Below are 20,103 nucleotides of genomic sequence, written 5' to 3'. Positions count from 1 at the left end.
TTTTGCAGTAACACACTCAATTTAAAAAAAAAAAAAAATTGAAATAATGCAATCACCCTAAACTTAAAACTAAATTTAAATCAACATTTTTGCAGTAACACACTCACATGTTTTTTTTATAAAACAAATACATTTTTTTTCCAGAAATCAACTCTCTGAAAATTAAACTAATTTTTAAACAATTTCATTCTAGGCATCCACTGTCCTTAATCTTGCAAGAAATGTTCACTTACCTTGTTGAAATAATGCCTTAATAATAAAATAATAATAATAATAATAAAAATAATAATAATAATAATAATAATAATAATAAAAATAATCCCTTAACCTCAAACTAAATTTAAATCAACATTTTTGCAGTAACACACTCACATTTTTTTTTATAAAACAAGTAAATTTTTTCGTTTTCAGAAATCAACTCTCTGAAAATTAAACTAATTTTTAATCAATTTCATTCTAGGCATCCACTGTCCTTAATCTTGCAAGACATTTTCAATAACCTTGTTGAAATAATGTCTTAATAATAAAATAACATTAATAATAATATTAATAATAATAATAATAAAAATAATAATAATAATATTAATATTTTATAAAATTGTTGAAATAATGCAATCACCCTTAACCTAAAACGAAATTTAAATCAAAATTTTTGCAGTAACACACCCAATATTTTTTAATAAAACAAGTACATTTGTTTTTTCAGGAATCCACTCTCTAAAACCTAAAAGTAAATTTTTTTAAAACGTCTTTCTAGGCTTCCACTCTCCCTAATCTTGCAAGAAAATTTCAATTAAATTGTTGAAAAAATGCAATCACCCTTAACCTAAAACTAAATTTAAATCAACATTTTTGCAGGAACACACTCACATTTTTTTTTTTAAATGTTGAAATAATGCAATCACCCTAAACTTAAAACTAAATTGAAATCAACATTTTTGCAGTAACACACTCACATGTTTTTTTTATAAAGCAAGTACATTTTTTTTTCAGAAATCATCTCTGAAAATTAAACTAATTTTTAAACAATTTCATTCTAGGCATCCACTGTCCTTAATCTTGCAAGAAATTTTCACTTACCTTGTTGAAATAATGCCTTAATATTAAAATAATAATATTAATAATAAAAATAATAATAATAATAATAATAATAATAATAATAATAATAATAATAATAATAAAAATAATCCCTTAACCTCAAACTAAATTTAAATCAACATTTTTGCAGTAACACACTCACATTTTTTTTTATAAAATTGTTGAAATAATGTAATCACCCTTAACCTAAAACTAAATTTAAATCAACATTTTTGCAGTAACACACTCACATTTTTTTTTATAAAATAAGTACATTTTTTTCTTTCAGAAATCAACTCTCTGAAAATTACACTAAGGGGCCGATTAGGATGGAGGATTTTCCGCCTCCTCCGGGCCGGCGGAAGCCACCTCCGGCCCGGAGGAGGCGGAAAATTCTCTGCGGAGGCTCCAAAGACCCACCGCCAAATTAGGATGGCTGGTGGGTCTGGAATTCCGTCCGCCGCTTTTCCGCCGCGGTCGGCTTCCGACCGTGGCGGAAAAGCTATAACATGGCAGGCGGTGTCTATGAGACACCGTCCGCCATATTATGATGGTCGTGTAAAACTGCTTTTCCACGGCGGCTTTTCCGCCATGGAAAAGCATACGGACATTCACTTTGGGGGCCCGTTGCGGGCCCCCTGGGTGAATGGGGGGTGGGGGGTGCACATGGGGGGTACCTATGGTACCCCCCTGCATTTGCGTGCACAAAGCAGCAGGCACCGTGCGGTGCCTGCCGCTTTGTGCATGTAAATGTAACACATGCTTTTTTAACATTGCGGCGGGTGCAGCTTGTAGCTGCACCCGCCGCAATGTTAAATATAGAGGATGTGACCGCCACCCTGGCGGTCACATCCTAATCAGCACGGAGGGAACGCCGCAGCCCCTGCGGACGTTCCCTCCTCCTCAAGGGTGGCGGACGGACGCAAGTCCGTCCGCCATCCTAATCGGCCCCTAAGTTTTTAATCAATTTCATTCTAGGCATCCACTGTCTTTAATCTTGCAAGACATTTTCAATTACCTTGTTGAAATAATGCCTTAATAATAAAATATTAATAATAATAATAATAATAATAATAATAAAAATAATCCCTTAACCTAAAACTAAATTTAAATCAACATTTTTGCAGTAACACACTCACATTTTTTTTTATACAATTGTTGAAATAATGCAATCACCCTTAACCTAAAACTAAATTTAAATCAACATTTTTGCAGTAACACACTCACGTATTTTTTTTATAAAACAAGTACATTTTTTTTTCAGCAATCCACTCTCTGAAATCTAAAAGTAACTCTTTTTTTAAAACGTCATTCAAGTCTTCCACTCTCCCTAATCTTGCAAGAAAATTTCAATTAAATTGTTGAAATAATGCAATCACCCTTAACCTAAAACGAAATTTAAATCAACATTTTTGCAGTAACACACTCACATTTTTTTTTATAAAATTGTTGAAATAATGCAATCACCCTTAACCTAAAACGAAATTTAAATCAACATCTTTGCAGTAACACACTCACATTTTTTTAAATAAAATTGTTGAAATAATGCAATCACCCTTAACCAAAAGTTAAATTTAAATCAACATTTTTGCAGTAACACACTCACATTTTTTTTTATAAAACAAGTACATTTTTTTTCAGAAATCAACTCTCTGAAAATTAAACTAATTTTTAATCAATTTCATTCTAGGCATCCACTGTTCTTAATCTTGCAAGACATTTTCAATTACCTTGTTGAAATAATGTCTTAATAATAAAATAACATTAATAATAATAATAATAATAATAATAATAATAATAATAATAATAATAATAATAATAATAATAATGATAATAATAATACAAAATTAATAACAATAATAATAATAATAATAATAATAATAATACAAATAATAATAATAATAATAATAATAATAATAATATTAATAATAAAAATAATCCCTTAACCTAAAACTACATTTAAATCAACATTTTTGCAGTAACACCCTCACATTTTTTTTTATAAAATTGTTGAAATAGTGCAATCACCCTTAACCTAAAACTAAATTGACATCAACATTTTTGCAGTAACACACTTACATTTTTTTTAAATAAAATTATTGAAATAATGCAATCACCCTTAACCTAAAAGTAAATTTAAATCAACATTTTTGCAGTAACACACTCACATTTTTTTTTATAAAATTGTTGAAATAATGCAATCACCCTTAACCTAAAACTAAATTTAAATCAACATTTTTGCAGTAACACACTCACATTTTTTTATAAAACAAGTACATTTTTTGTTTTCAGAAATCAACTCTCTGAAAATTAAACTAATTTTTAATCAAGTTCATTCTAGGCATCCACTGTCCTTAATCTTGCAAGACATTTTCAATTACCTCATTGAAATAATGCCTTAATAATAAAATAATAATAATAATAATAATAATAATAATAATAATATTAATAATAATAATAATAATAAAAATAATCCCTTAACCTAAAACTAAATTTAAATCAACATTTTTGCAGTAACACACCCATTTTTTTTTAATAAAACAAGTACATTTGTTTTTTCAGGAATCCACTCTCTAAAACCTAAACGTCTTTCTAGGCTTCCACTCTCCCTAAACTTGCAAGAAAATTTCAATTAAACTGTTGAAATAATGCAATCACCCTTAACCTAAAACTAAATTTAAATCAACATTTTTGCAGTAACACACTCAATTGAAAAAAAAAAAAAAATTGAAATAATGCAATCACCCTAAACTTAAAACTAAATTTAAATCAACATTTTTGCAGTAACACACTCACATGTTTTTTTTATAAAACAAATACATTTTTTTTCCAGAAATCAACTCTCTGAAAATTAAACTAATTTTTAAACAATTTCATTCTAGGCATCCACTGTCCTTAATCTTGCAAGAAATGTTCACTTACCTTGTTGAAATAATGCCTTAATAATAAAATAATAATAATAATAATAAAAATAATAATAATAATAATAACAATAATAATAATAAAAATAATCCCTTAACCTCAAACTAAATTTAAATCAACATTTTTGCAGTAACACACTCACATTTTTTTTTATAAAACAAGTAAATTTTTTCGTTTTCAGAAATCAACTCTCTGAAAATTAAACTAATTTTTAATCAATTTCATTCTAGGCATCCACTGTCCTTAATCTTGCAAGACATTTTCAATAACCTTGTTGAAATAATGTCTTAATAATAAAATAACATTAATAATAATATTAATAATAATAATAATAAAAATAATAATAATAATATTAATAATAATAATAATAATAATAATAATAATAATAATAATAATAATAATAATAATAATAATAATAATAATAATATTAATAATAAAAATAATCCCTTAACCTAAAACTAAATTTAAATAAACATTTTTGCAGTAACACACTCACATTTTTTTTAATAAAATTGTTGAAATAATGCAATCACCCTTAACCTAAAACTAAATTTAAATCAACATTTTTGCAGTAACACCCTCACATTTCTTTTTTATAAAATTGTTGAAATAGTGCAATCACCCTTAACCTAAAACTAAATTGACATCAACATTTTTGCAGTAACACACTTACATTTTTTTTAAATAAAATTATGGAAATAATGCAATCACCCTTAACCTAAAACTAAATTTAAATCAACATTTTTGCAGTAACACACTCACATTTTTTTTATAAAATTGTTGAAATAATGCAATCACCCTTAACCTAAAACGAAATTTAAATCAAAATTTTTGCAGTAACACACCCAATATTTTTTAATAAAACAAGTACATTTGTTTTTTCAGGAATCCACTCTCTAAAACCTAAAAGTAATTTTTTTAAAACGTCTTTCTAGGCTTCCACTCTCCCTAATCTTGCAAGAAAATTTCAATTAAATTGTTGAAATAATGCAATCACCCTTAACCTAAAACTAAATTTAAATCAACATTTTTGCAGGAACACACTCACATTTTTTTTTTTAAATGTTGAAATAATGCAATCACCCTAAACTTAAAACTAAATTGAAATCAACATTTTTGCAGTAACACACTCACATGTTTTTTTTATAAAGCAAGTACATTTTTTTTTCAGAAATCATCTCTGAAAATTAAACTAATTTTTAAACAATTTCATTCTAGGCATCCACTGTCCTTAATCTTGCAAGAAATGTTCACTTACCTTGTTGAAATAATGCCTTAATATTAAAATAATAATATTAATAATAAAAATAATAATAATAATAATAATAATAATAATAATAATAATAATAATAATAATAATAATAATAATAATAAAAATAATCCCTTAACCTCAAACTAAATTTAAATCAACATTTTTGCAGTAACACACTCACATTTTTTTTTATAAAATTGTTGAAATAATGTAATCACCCTTAACCTAAAACTAAATTTAAATCAACATTTTTGCAGTAACACACTCACATTTTTTTTTATAAAATAAGTACATTTTTTTCTTTCAGAAATCAACTCTCTGAAAATTACACTAAGGGGCCGATTAAGATGGAGGATTTTCCGCCTCCTCCGGGCCGGCGGAAGCCACCTCCGGCCCGGAGGAGGCGGAAAATTCTCTGCGGAGGCTCCAAAGACCCACCGCCAAATTAGGATGGCTGGTGGGTCTGGAATTCCGTCCGCCGCTTTTCCGCCGCGGTCGGCTTCCGACCGTGGCGGAAAAGCTATAACATGGCAGGCGGTGTCTATGAGACACCGTCCGCCATATTATGATGGTCGTGTAAAACTGCTTTTCCACGGCGGCTTTTCCGCCATGGAAAAGCATACGGACATTCACTTTGGGGGCCCGTTGCGGGCCCCCTGGGTGAATGGGGGGTGGGGGGTGCACATGGGGGGTACCTATGGTACCCCCCTGCATTTGCGTGCACAAAGCAGCAGGCACCGTGCGGTGCCTGCCGCTTTGTGCATGTAAATGTAACACATGCTTTTTTAACATTGCGGCGGGTGCAGCTTGTAGCTGCACCCGCCGCAATGTTAAATATAGAGGATGTGACCGCCACCCTGGCGGTCACATCCTAATCAGCACGGAGGGAACGCCGCAGCCCCTGCGGACGTTCCCTCCTCCTCAAGGGTGGCGGACGGACGCAAGTCCGTCCGCCATCCTAATCGGCCCCTAAGTTTTTAATCAATTTCATTCTAGGCATCCACTGTCTTTAATCTTGCAAGACATTTTCAATTACCTTGTTGAAATAATGCCTTAATAATAAAATAATAATAATAATAATAATAATAATAATAATAAAAATAATCCCTTAACCTAAAACTAAATTTAAATCAACATTTTTGCAGTAACACACTCACATTTTTTTTTATACAATTGTTGAAATAATGCAATCACCCTTAACCTAAAACTAAATTTAAATCAACATTTTTGCAGTAACACACTCACGTATTTTTTTTATAAAACAAGTACATTTTTTTTTCAGCAATCCACTCTCTGAAATCTAAAAGTAACTCTTTTTTTAAAACGTCATTCAAGTCTTCCACTCTCCCTAATCTTGCAAGAAAATTTCAATTAAATTGTTGAAATAATGCAATCACCCTTAACCTAAAACGAAATTTAAATCAACATTTTTGCAGTAACACACTCACATTTTTTTTTATAAAATTGTTGAAATAATGCAATCACCCTTAACCTAAAACGAAATTTAAATCAACATCTTTGCAGTAACACACTCACATTTTTTTAAATAAAATTGTTGAAATAATGCAATCACCCTTAACCAAAAGTTAAATTTAAATCAACATTTTTGCAGTAACACACTCACATTTTTTTTTATAAAACAAGTACATTTTTTTTCAGAAATCAACTCTCTGAAAATTAAACTAATTTTTAATCAATTTCATTCTAGGCATCCACTGTTCTTAATCTTGCAAGACATTTTCAATTACCTTGTTGAAATAATGTCTTAATAATAAAATAACATTAATAATAATAATAATAATAATAATAATAATAATAATAATAATAATAATAATAATAATAATAATAATGATAATAATAATACAAAATTAATAACAATAATAATAATAATAATAATAATAATAATACAAATAATAATAATAATAATAATAATAATAATAATATTAATAATAAAAATAATCCCTTAACCTAAAACTACATTTAAATCAACATTTTTGCAGTAACACCCTCACATTTTTTTTTATAAAATTGTTGAAATAGTGCAATCACCCTTAACCTAAAACTAAATTGACATCAACATTTTTGCAGTAACACACTTACATTTTTTTTAAATAAAATTATTGAAATAATGCAATCACCCTTAACCTAAAAGTAAATTTAAATCAACATTTTTGCAGTAACACACTCACATTTTTTTTTATAAAATTGTTGAAATAATGCAATCACCCTTAACCTAAAACTAAATTTAAATCAACATTTTTGCAGTAACACACTCACATTTTTTTATAAAACAAGTACATTTTTTGTTTTCAGAAATCAACTCTCTGAAAATTAAACTAATTTTTAATCAAGTTCATTCTAGGCATCCACTGTCCTTAATCTTGCAAGACATTTTCAATTACCTCATTGAAATAATGCCTTAATAATAAAATAATAATAATAATAATAATAATAATAATAATAATATTAATAATAATAATAATAATAAAAATAATCCCTTAACCTAAAACTAAATTTAAATCAACATTTTTGCAGTAACACACCCATTTTTTTTTAATAAAACAAGTACATTTGTTTTTTCAGGAATCCACTCTCTAAAACCTAAACGTCTTTCTAGGCTTCCACTCTCCCTAAACTTGCAAGAAAATTTCAATTAAACTGTTGAAATAATGCAATCACCCTTAACCTAAAACTAAATTTAAATCAACATTTTTGCAGTAACACACTCAATTTAAAAAAAAAAAAAAATTGAAATAATGCAATCACCCTAAACTTAAAACTAAATTTAAATCAACATTTTTGCAGTAACACACTCACATGTTTTTTTTATAAAACAAATACATTTTTTTTCCAGAAATCAACTCTCTGAAAATTAAACTAATTTTTAAACAATTTCATTCTAGGCATCCACTGTCCTTAATCTTGCAAGAAATGTTCACTTACCTTGTTGAAATAATGCCTTAATAATAAAATAATAATAATAATAATAAAAATAATAATAATAATAATAACAATAATAATAATAAAAATAATCCCTTAACCTCAAACTAAATTTAAATCAACATTTTTGCAGTAACACACTCACATTTTTTTTTATAAAACAAGTACATTTTTTCGTTTTCAGAAATCAACTCTCTGAAAATTAAACTAATTTTTAATCAATTTCATTCTAGGCATCCACTGTCCTTAATCTTGCAAGACATTTTCAATAACCTTGTTGAAATAATGTCTTAATAATAAAATAACATTAATAATAATATTAATAATAATAATAATAAAAATAATAATAATAATATTAATAATAATAATAATAATAATAATAATAATAATAATAATAATAATAATAATAATAATATTAATAATAAAAATAATCCCTTAACCTAAAACTAAATTTAAATAAACATTTTTGCAGTAACACACTCACATTTTTTTTAATAAAATTGTTGAAATAATGCAATCACCCTTAACCTAAAACTAAATTTAAATCAACATTTTTGCAGTAACACCCTCACATTTCTTTTTTATAAAATTGTTGAAATAGTGCAATCACCCTTAACCTAAAACTAAATTGACATCAACATTTTTGCAGTAACACACTTACATTTTTTTTAAATAAAATTATGGAAATAATGCAATCACCCTTAACCTAAAACTAAATTTAAATCAACATTTTTGCAGTAACACACTCACATTTTTTTTATAAAATTGTTGAAATAATGCAATCACCCTTAACCTAAAACGAAATTTAAATCAAAATTTTTGCAGTAACACACCCAATATTTTTTAATAAAACAAGTACATTTGTTTTTTCAGGAATCCACTCTCTAAAACCTAAAAGTAATTTTTTTAAAACGTCTTTCTAGGCTTCCACTCTCCCTAATCTTGCAAGAAAATTTCAATTAAATTGTTGAAATAATGCAATCACCCTTAACCTAAAACTAAATTTAAATCAACATTTTTGCAGGAACACACTCAAATTTTTTTTTTTTAATGTTGAAATAATGCAATCACCCTAAACTTAAAACTAAATTGAAATCAACATTTTTGCAGTAACACACTCACATGTTTTTTTTATAAAGCAAGTACATTTTTTTTTCAGAAATCATCTCTGAAAATTAAACTAATTTTTAAACAATTTCATTCTAGGCATCCACTGTCCTTAATCTTGCAAGAAATGTTCACTTACCTTGTTGAAATAATGCCTTAATATTAAAATAATAATATTAATAATAAAAATAATAATAATAATAATAATAATAATAATAATAATAATAATAATAATAATAATAATAATAAAAATAATCCCTTAACCTCAAACTAAATTTAAATCAACATTTTTGCAGTAACACACTCACATTTTTTTTTATAAAATTGTTGAAATAATGTAATCACCCTTAACCTAAAACTAAATTTAAATCAACATTTTTGCAGTAACACACTCACATTTTTTTTTATAAAATAAGTACATTTTTTTCTTTCAGAAATCAACTCTCTGAAAATTACACTAAGGGGCCGATTAGGATGGAGGATTTTCCGCCTCCTCCGGGCCGGCGGAAGCCACCTCCGGCCCGGAGGAGGCGGAAAATTCTCTGCGGAGGCTCCAAAGACCCACCGCCAAATTAGGATGGCTGGTGGATCTGGAATTCCGTCCGCCGCTTTTCCGCCGCGGTCGGCTTCCGACCGTGGCGGAAAAGCTATAACATGGCAGGCGGTGTCTATGAGACACCGTCCGCCATATTATGATGGTCGTGTAAAACTGCTTTTCCACGGCGGCTTTTCCGCCATGGAAAAGCATACGGACATTCACTTTGGGGGCCCGTTGCGGGCCCCCTGGGTGAATGGGGGGTGGGGGGTGCACATGGGGGGTACCTATGGTACCCCCCTGCATTTGCGTGCACAAAGCAGCAGGCACCGTGCGGTGCCTGCCGCTTTGTGCATGTAAATGTAACACATGCTTTTTTAACATTGCGGCGGGTGCAGCTTGTAGCTGCACCCGCCGCAATGTTAAATATAGAGGATGTGACCGCCACCCTGGCGGTCACATCCTAATCAGCACGGAGGGAACGCCGCAGCCCCTGCGGACGTTCCCTCCTCCTCAAGGGTGGCGGACGGACGCAAGTCCGTCCGCCATCCTAATCGGCCCCTAAGTTTTTAATCAATTTCATTCTAGGCATCCACTGTCTTTAATCTTGCAAGACATTTTCAATTACCTTGTTGAAATAATGCCTTAATAATAAAATAATAATAATAATAATAATAATAATAATAATAAAAATAATCCCTTAACCTAAAACTAAATTTAAATCAACATTTTTGCAGTAACACACTCACATTTTTTTTTATACAATTGTTGAAATAATGCAATCACCCTTAACCTAAAACTAAATTTAAATCAACATTTTTGCAGTAACACACTCACGTATTTTTTTTATAAAACAAGTACATTTTTTTTTCAGCAATCCACTCTCTGAAATCTAAAAGTAACTCTTTTTTTAAAACGTCATTCAAGTCTTCCACTCTCCCTAATCTTGCAAGAAAATTTCAATTAAATTGTTGAAATAATGCAATCACCCTTAACCTAAAACGAAAATTTAAATCAACATTTTTGCAGTAACACACTCACATTTTTTTTTATAAAATTGTTGAAATAATGCAATCACCCTTAACCTAAAACGAAATTTAAATCAACATTTTTGCAGTAACACACTCACATTTTTTTTTATAAAATTGTTGAAATAATGCAATCACCCTTAACCTAAAACGAAATTTAAATCAACATTTTTGCAGTAACACACTCGCATTTTTTTTATAAAACAAGTACTTTTATTTTTCAGGAATCCACTCTCTAAAACCTAAAAGTAATTTTTTTTAAACGTCTTTCTAGGCTTCCACTCAACCCTAATCTTGCAAGAAAATTTCAATTAAATTGTTGAAATAATGCAATCACCCTTAACCCAAAACAACATTTTAATCAACATTTTTGCAGTAACACACTCACATCTTTTTTTTTATAAAATTGTTGAAATAGTGCATCACGCTTAACCTAAAACTAAATTTACATCAACATTTTTGCAGTAACACACTCACATTTTTTTAAATAAAATTATTGAAATAATGCAATCACCCTTAACCTAAAACTAAATTTAAATCAACATTTTTGCAGTAACACACTCACATTTTTTTTTTTTATAAAACAAGTACATTTTTTTTAGGAATCCACTCTCGAAAACCTAAAAGAAATTTTTTTAAATCGTCTTTCGAAGCTTCCACTCTCCCTAATCTTGCAAGAAAATTTCAATAAAATTGTTGGAAAAATGCAATCACCCTTAACCTAAAACTAAATTTAAATTAACATTTTTGCAGTAACACACTCACGTATTTTTTTTATAAAACAAGTACATTTTTTTTTCAGCAATCCACTCTCTGAAATCTAAAAGTAACTCTTTTTTTAAAATGTCATTCAAGTCTTCCACTCTCCCTAATCTTGCAAGAAAATTTCAATTAAATTGTTGAAATAATGCAATCACCCTTAACCTAAAACTAAATTTAAATCAACATTTTTGCAGTAACACACTCAGATTTTTTTTATAAAACAAGTACATTTTTTTTTCAGAAATCAACTCTCTGAAAATTAAACTAATTTTTAATCAATTTCATTCTAGGCATCCACTGTCCTTAATCTTGCAAGAAATTTTCAATTACCTCATTGAAATAATGCCTTAATAATAAAATAACATTAATAATAATAACAATAATAATAATAAAAATAATAATAATAATAATAATAATAATAATAATATTAAAAATAATCCCTTAACCTAAAACTAAATTTAAATCAACATTTTTGCAGTAACACACCCATTTTTTTTTATAAAACAAGTACATTTGTTTTTTTCAGGAATCCACTCTCTAAAACCTAAAAGTAATTTTTTAAAAACGTCTTTCTAGGCTTACACTCTCCCTAATCTTGCAAGAAAATTTCAATTACATTTTTGAAATAATGCAATCACCCTTAACCTAAAACTAAATTTAAATCAACATTTTTGCAGTAACACACTCACATTTTTTTTATGAAACAAGTATATTTCTTTTTTCAGGAATCCACTCTCTAAAACCTAAAAGGTATTTTTTTAAAAAGTCTTTCTAGGCTTCCACACAACCCTAATCTTGCAAGAAAATTTCAATTAAATTGTTGAAATAATGCAATCACCCTTAACCTAAAACTAAATTTAAATCAACATTTTTGCAGTAACACACTCACATTTTTTTTATAAAACACGTACATTTTTTTTGTTCAGAAATCAACTCTCTGAAAATTAAACTAATTTTTAAACAATTTAATTCTAGGCATCCACTGTCCTTAATCTTGCAAGAAATTTTCACTTACCTTGTTGAAATAATGCCTTAATAATAATAAAAATAATAATAATAATAATAATAATAATAATAATAATAATAATAATACAAATAATCCCTTAACCTAAAGCTACATTTAAATCAACATTTTTGCAGTAACACACTCACATTTTTTTTTATAAAACAAGTACATTTTTTTTCAGAAATCAACTCTCTGAAAATTAAACTAATTTTTAATCAATTTCATTCTAGGCATCCACTGTCCTTAATCTTGCAAGACATTTTCAATTACCTTGTTGAAATAATGTCTTAATAATAAAATAACATTAATAATAATAATAATAATAATAATAATAATGATAATAATAATACAAAATAATAATAATAATAATAATAATAATAATAATAATAATAATAATAATACAAATAATAATAATAATAATAATAATAATAATAATATTAATAATAAAAATAATCCCTTAACCTAAAACTACATTTAAATCAACATTTTTGCAGTAACACCCTCACATTTTTTTTATAAAATTGTTGAAATAGTGCAATCACCCTTAACCTAAAACTAAATTGACATCAACATTTTTGCAGTAACACACTTACATTTTTTTTAAATAAAATTATTGAAATAATGCAATCACCCTTAACCTAAAAGTAAATTTAAATCAACATTTTTGCAGTAACACACTCACATTTTTTTTTATAAAATTGTTGAAATAATGCAATCACCCTTAACCTAAAACTAAATTTAAATCAACATTTTTGCAGTAACACACTCACATTTTTTTATAAAACAAGTACATTTTTTGTTTTCAGAAATCAACTCTCTGAAAATTAAACTAATTTTTAATCAAGTTCATTCTAGGCATCCACTGTCCTTAATCTTGCAAGACATTTTCAATTACCTCATTGAAATAATGCCTTAATAATAAAATAATAATAATAATAATAATAATAAGAATAATAATAATAAAAATAATCCCTTAACCTAAAACTAAATTTAAATCAAAATTTTTGCAGTAACACACCCATTTTTTTTTTAATAAAACAAGTACATTTGTTTTTTCAGGAATCCACTCTCTAAAACCTAAACGTCTTTCTAGGCTTCCACTCTCCCTAAACTTGCAAGAAAATTTCAATTAAACTGTTGAAATAATGCAATCACCCTTAACCTAAAACTAAATTTAAATCAACATTTTTGCAGTAACACACTCAATTTAAAAAAAAAAAATTTGAAATAATGCAATCACCCTAAACTTAAAACTAAATTTAAATCAACATTTTTGCAGTAACACACTCACATGTTTTCTTTATAAAACAAATACATTTTTTTTCCAGAAATCAACTCTCTGAAAATTAAACTAATTTTTAAACAATTTCATTCTAGGCATCCACTGTCCTTAATCTTGCAAGAAATGTTCACTTACCTTGTTGAAATAATGCCTTAATAATAAAATAATAACAATAATAATAATAATAATAATAATAATAATAATAATAATAATAATAATAATAATAATAAAAATAATCCCTTAACCTCAAACTAAATTTAAATCAACATTTTTGCAGTAACACACTCACATTTTTTTTTATAAAACAAGTAAATTTTTTCATTTTCAGAAATCAACTCTCTGAAAATTAAACTAATTTTTAATCAATTTCATTCTAGGCATCCACTGTCCTTAATCTTGCAAGACATTTTCAATTACCTTGTTGAAATAATGTCTTAATAATAAAATAACATTAATAATAATAATAATAATAATAATAATAAAAATAATAATAATAATATTAATAATAATAATAATAATAATAATAATAATAATAATAATAATAATAATAATAATAATAATAATAATAATAATAATAATATTAATAATAAAAATAATCCCTTAACCTAAAACTAAATTTAAATAAACATTTTTGCAGTAACACACTCACATTTTTTTTAATAAAATTGTTGAAATAATGCAATCACCCTTAACCTAAAACTAAATTTAAATCAACATTTTTGCAGTAACACCCTCACATTTTTTTTTATAAAATTGTTGAAATAGTGCAATCACCCTTAACCTAAAACTAAATTGACATCAACATTTTTGCAGTAACACACTTACATTTTTTTTAAATAAAATTATGGAAATAATGCAATCACCCTTAACCTAAAACTAAATTTAAATCAACATTTTTGCAGTAACACACTCACATTTTTTTTATAAAATTGTTGAAATAATGCAATCACCCTTAACCTAAAACGAAATTTAAATCAAAATTTTTGCAGTAACACACCCAATATTTTTTAATAAAACAAGTACATTTGTTTTTTCAGGAATCCACTCTCTAAAACCTAAAAGTAATTTTTTTAAAACGTCTTTCTAGGCTTCCACTCTCCCTAATCTTGCAAGAAAATTTCAATTAAATTGTTGAAATAATGCAATCACCCTTAACCTAAAACTAAATTTAAATCAACATTTTTGCAGGAACACACTCACATTTTTTTTTTTTTTAAATGTTGAAATAATGCAATCACCCTAAACTTAAAACTAAATTGAAATCAACATTTTTGCAGTAACACACTCACATGTTTTTTTTATAAAACAAGTAAAAAAAATTTTCAGAAATCATCTCTCTGAAAATTAAACTAATTTTTAAACAATTTCATTCTAGGCATCCACTGACCTTAATCTTGCAAGAAATTTTCACTTACCTTGTTGAAATAATGCCTTAATATTAAAATAATAATAATAATAATAAAAATAATAATAATAATAATAATAATAATAATAATAATAATAATAATAAAAATAATCCCTTAACCTCAAACTAAATTTAAATCAACATTTTTGCAGTAACACACTCACATTTTTTTTTATAAAATTGTTGAAATAATGTAATCATTCTTAACCTAAAACTAAATTTAAATCAACATTTTTGCAGTAACACACTCACATTTTTTTTTATAAAACAAGTACATTTTTTTCTTTCAGAAATCAACTCTCTGAAAATTACACTAAGGGGCCGATTAGGATGGAGGATTTTCCGCCTCCTCCGGGCCGGCGGAAGCCACCTCCGGCCCGGAGGAGGCGGAAAATCCTCTGCGGAGGCTCCAAAGACCCACCGCCAAATTAGGATGGCTGGTGGGTCTGGAATTCCGTCCGCCGCTTTTCCGCCGCGGTCGGCTTCCGACCGCGGCGGAAAAGCTATAACATGGCAGGCGGTGTCTATGAGACACCGTCCGCCATATTATGATGGTCGTGTAAAACTGCTTTTCCAAGGCGGCTTTTCCGCCATGGAAAAGCATACGGACATTCACTTTGGGGGCCCGTTGCGGGCCCCCTGGGTGAATGGGGGGTGGGGGGTGCACATGGGGGGTACCTATGGTACCCCCCTGCATTTGCGTGCACAAAGCAGCAGGCACCGTGCGGTGCCTGCCGCTTTGTGCATGTAAATGTAACACATGCTTTTTTAACATTGCGGCGGGTGCAGCTTGTAGCTGCACCCGCCGCAATGTTAAATATAGAGGAAGTGACCGCCACCCTGGCGGTCACATCCTAATCAGCACGGAGGGAACGCCGCAGCCCCTGCGGACGTTCCCTCCTCCTCAAGGGTGGCGGACGGACGCAAGTCCGTCCGCCATCCTAATCGGCCCCTAAGTTTTTAATCAATTTCATTCTAGGCATCCACTGTCTTTAATCTTGCAAGACATTTTCAATTACCTTGTTGAAATAATGCCTTAATAATAAAATAATAATAATAATAATAATAATAATAATAAAAATAATCCCTTAACCTAAAACTAAATTTAAATCAACATTTTTGCAGTAACACACTCACATTTTTTTTTATACAATTGCTGAAATAATGCAATCACCCTTAACCTAAAACTAAATTTAAATCAACATTTTTGCAGTAACACACTCACGTATTTTTTTTATAAAACAAGTACATTTTTTTTCAGCAATCCACTCTCTGAAATCTAAAAGTAACTCTTTTTTTAAAACGTCATTCAAGTCTTCCACTCTCCCTAATCTTGCAAGAAAATTTCAATTAAATTGTTGAAATAATGCAATCACCCTTAACCTAAAACGAAAATTTAAATCAACATTTTTGCAGTAACACACTCACATTTTTTTTTATAAAATTGTTGAAATAATGCAATCACCCTTAACCTAAAACGAAATTTAAATCAACATTTTTGCAGTAACACACTCACATTTTTTTTTATAAAATTGTTGAAATAATGCAATCACCCTTAACCTAAAACGAAATTTAAATCAACATTTTTGCAGTAACACACTCGCATTTTTTTTTATAAAACAAGTACTTTTATTTTTCAGGAATCCACTCTCTAAAACCTAAAAGTAATTTTTTTTAAACGTCTTTCTAGGCTTCCACTCAACCCTAATCTTGCAAGAAAATTTCAATTAAATTGTTGAAATAATGCAATCACCCTTAACCCAAAACAACATTTTAATCAACATTTTTGCAGTAACACACTCACATCTTTTTTTTATAAAATTGTTGAAATAGTGCATCACGCTTAACCTAAAACTAAATTTACATCAACATTTTTGCAGTAACACACTCACATTTTTTTAAATAAAATTATTGAAATAATGCAATCACCCTTAACCTAAAACTAAATTTAAATCAACATTTTTGCAGTAACACACTCACATTTTTTTTTTTTATAAAACAAGTAAATTTTTTTTAGGAATCCACTCTCGAAAACCTAAAAGAAATTTTTTTAAATCGTCTTTCGAAGCTTCCACTCTCCCTAATCTTGCAAGAAAATTTCAATAAAATTGTTGACAAAAAAGGCAATCACCCTTAACCTAAAACTAAATTTAAATTAACATTTTTGCAGTAACACACTCACGTATTTTTTTTATAAAACAAGTAAAAATTTTTTTCAGCAATCCACTCTCTGAAATCTAAAAGTAACTCTTTTTTTAAAATGTCATTCAAGTCTTCCACTCTCCCTAATCTTGCAAGAAAATTTCAATTAAATTGTTGAAATAATGCAATCACCCTTAACCTAAAACTAAATTTAAATCAACATTTTTGCAGTAACACACTCACATTATTTTTTTATAAAATTGTTGAAATAATGCAATCACCCTTAACCTAAAACGAAATTTAAATCAACATTTTTGCAGTAACACACTCACAATTTTTTTTATAAAATCGTTGAAATAATGCAATCACCCTTAACCTAAAACTAAATTTAAATCAACATTTTTGCAGTAACACACTCGCATTTTTTTTTATAAAACAAGTACTTTTATTTTTCAGCAATCCACTCTCTGAAATCTAAAAGTAACTCTTTTTTTAAAACGTCATTCAAGTCTTCCACTCTCCCTAATCTTGCAAGAAAATTTCAATTAAATTGTTGAAATAATGCAATCACACTTAACCTAAAACTAAATTTAAATCAACATTTTTGCAGTAACACACTCACATTTTTTTTTATAAAATTGTTGAAATAATTCAATCACCCTTAACCCAAAACAACATTTTGATCAACATTTTTGCAGTAACACACACATCTTTTTTTTATAAAATTTTTGAAATAGTGCAATCACCCTTAACCTAAAACTAAATTTACATCAACATTTTTGCAGTAACACACACATTTTTTTAAATAAAATTATTGAAATAATGCAATCACCCTTAACCTAAAACTAAATTTAAATCAACATTTTTGCAGTAACACACTAACATTTTTTTTTTATAAAACAAGTAAATTTTTTTTTTCAGAAATCAACTCTCTGAAAATTAAACTAATTTTTAATCAAGTTCATTCTAGGCATCCACTGTCCTTAATCTTGCAAGACATTTTCAATTACCTCATTGAAATAATGCCTTAATAATAAAATAATAATAATAATCATAATAATATTAATAATAATACAAATAATAATAATAATAATAATAATAATAATAATAATAAAAATAATCCCTTAACCTAAAACTACATTTAAATCAAAATTTTTGCAGTAACACACCCATTATTTTTTAATAAAACAAGTACATTTGTTTTTTCAGGAATCCACTCTCTAAAACCTAAAAGTAATTTTTTTTAAACGTCTTTCTAGGCTTCCACTCTCCCTAATCTTGCAAGAAAATTTCAATTAAATTGTTGAAATAATGCAATCACCCTTAACCTAAAACTAAATTTAAATCAACATTTTTGCAGGAACACACTCACATTTTATTTTTTTAAATCTTGAAATAATGCAATCACCCTAAACTTAAAACTGAATTTAAATCAACATTTTTGCAGTAACACACTCACATGGTTTTTTTATAAAACAAGTAAAAAAAAATTTCCAGAAATCAACTCTCTGAAAATTAAACTAATTTTCAAACAATTTCATTCTAGGCATCCACTGTCCTTAATCTTGCAAGAAATGTTCACTTACCTTGTTGAAATAATGCCTTAATAATAAAATAATAATAATAATAATAAAAATAATAATAATAATAATAATAATAATAATAATAATAAAAACAATCCCTTAACCTCAAACTAAATTTAAATCAACATTTTTTCAGTAACACACATACATTTTTTTTTATAAAATTGTTGAAATAATGTAATCACCCTTAACCTAAAACTAAATTTAAATCAACATTTTTGCAGTAACACACTCACATTTGTTTTATAAAACAAGTAAATTTTTTTTTAGAAATCAACTCTCTGAAAATTAAACTAAGTTTTTAATCAATTTCATTCTAGGCATCCACTGTCCTTAATCTAGCAAGACATTTTCAATTACCTTGTTGAAATAAGGTCTTAATAATAAAATAACATTAATAATAATAATAATAATCATAATAATAAAAAATAATAATATTAATAATAATAATAATAATAAAAATAACAATAATAATAATAATAATAATAATAATAATAATAACAATAATAATAATAAAAATAATCCCTTAACCTAAAACTACATTTAAATCAACATTTTTGCAGTAACGCACTCACATTTTTTAAAATAAAATTGTTGAAATAGTGCAATCACCCTTAACCTAAAACTAAGTTGACATCAACATTTTTGCAGTAATAAACTCACATTTTTTTAATAAAATTGTTGAAATAGTGCAGTCACCCTTAACCTAAAACTAAATTTACATCAACATCACTCACATTTTTTTTATAAAACAAGTACATGTTTTTTTTCAGGAATCCACTCTCTAAAACCTAAAAGTAATTTTTTTAAAACATCTTTCTAGGCTTCCACTCAACCCTAATCTTGCAAGAAAATTTCAATTAAATTGTTGAATAATGCAATCACCCTTAACCTAAAACTAAATTTAAATCAACATTTTTGAAGTTACACACTCACATTTTTTTTTATAAAATTGTTGAAATATTGCAATCACCCTTAACCTAAAACTAAATTTACATCAACATTTTTGCAGTAACACACTCACATTTTTTTAAATAAAATTATTGAAATAATGCAATCACC

The sequence above is a fragment of the Lissotriton helveticus genome, chromosome 3_2 (assembly GCF_964261635.1).
Source record: "Lissotriton helveticus chromosome 3_2, aLisHel1.1, whole genome shotgun sequence".
Lineage (NCBI taxonomy): Eukaryota > Metazoa > Chordata > Amphibia > Caudata > Salamandridae > Lissotriton > Lissotriton helveticus.
The sequence above is the reverse complement of the archived record's forward strand: the minus strand, read 5'-3'. Positions refer to the sequence as shown.